Below are 1,554 nucleotides of genomic sequence, written 5' to 3'. Positions count from 1 at the left end.
ACACACACACACACACACACACACGTGTACACACTCACATACATATATACTCGTGCGCGCGCACATTTTAGTACGCGTGCACGAAGATGCGTGCCATTATCAGCGGCAACACAGACTCTATCTCTTCGTCACCAAATACATTGTATATTTGTTTCATTACTGTTGGCAGATTGATTCACGTTCAGGTCAGGCTGTCACGCTTTGTTGGTTGGCGGGTGTTCTGGTGTGGTTTGCTCCTTCTTTTTTGTCAAACATCTATCGTCCTTATCGCCTCTCCTTCATTTTTATGTTTGATTTTCTCTTGCAATACCGCTAATCTTCGGCACTCACTGTGTTGCAAGCCCTGTAAAACATTTACTAAAAATTAAAAAAAGGGAAGAACAAATGTATAAAGCTGTCATGCTTTTTGAAGTTACATTATAGAACTTTGGCTCCGGTTGTTAAATGGGCTCCATTGCGTTTTGTGATTTATGTCCACATTTGACTCGCGACCCTTCAGTTTGCGGGTGTCTGGAGGACTCCACTGGTGGGTATAACTGTCTGTCTGTCTGTCTGTCTGTCTGTCTGTCTGTCTGTCTGTCTGTCTGTCTGTCTGTCTGTCTTTCTGTCTGTGTCTGTCTGTCTGTCTGTCTGTCTGTCCGTTCGTCTTACTCTTTCCTGGCACTAAATGACCGTTGTCATGTCGATGTGCTTCTCTTTATTTCCATAAACAAATGAACTTCTGACATACACTGCTTTATAGTTTAGTTTTGCGGGACTTCGAACAAACATCTATCGTCCTTATCCCCCCTCCTTTTTTATGTTTATTACTTTCTTGTAACTCCTAGTCTTCTGGCGCTCATAATAATGATCTTATGCAGTTGAGAGCGCTGTAAAACCACTACTAAAACTAAAAACGTCTGTGGTTCGAACCCCCAATCGGGGATTCATGATCTTGGGCTGTTGTAGGGTTCGATCGCTTTTTTTTTTGTTGGTAAGTGTTTTACAGCGCTTGCAACTACATACGGTCATAATATGAGCCCGCGGGGCACATTAAACATTTTCAGTTGAAAGGAAATTTTGAATTTTGCGCGGGTGGCGGCTGAAGCCTACTCTTATCGATTTTAGACCACCAAGGGATGTTAAACGTGCGCTACTAACTAGTACACGGGACCTCCGAGATTTTTCGCCCTGTCTGAGAGGGCCAGGTGGAGATCTTTCCTACGTGGCTGAAAAACAGCAGTAAGGAGCCAAGGAATAGCAATAGAGAGGCTGCAGAAAGAGTCAGGATCCCAGAGGAGGTGGTAAAGGAGGTGAGTGGTGGGGCAGAAAGTGGAGACGATAGCAGACGACAGAATTTTGCTAGAGAGCACGAAAGGAGGTGAAAGGAGACAATTTCAGAGACGAATTTTTTTCTGTCTCTACCAGGATTCGCACCCGGGACCTTTGAATGAGAGGCGAACACCTTAACCTTTTATATTTTATAAAGACAGTACATATAAATGTATTTATATATGTTTTAAAAATATGTATTAGAAATATATGTTTAATTAAATAATATTTTCCTTACAGTAT

This window comes from Aplysia californica, unplaced genomic scaffold (genome assembly GCF_000002075.1).
Source record: "Aplysia californica isolate F4 #8 unplaced genomic scaffold, AplCal3.0 scaffold00660, whole genome shotgun sequence".
Classification (NCBI taxonomy): Eukaryota; Metazoa; Mollusca; class Gastropoda; order Aplysiida; family Aplysiidae; genus Aplysia; species Aplysia californica.
This window is presented reverse-complemented; position numbering follows the sequence as displayed.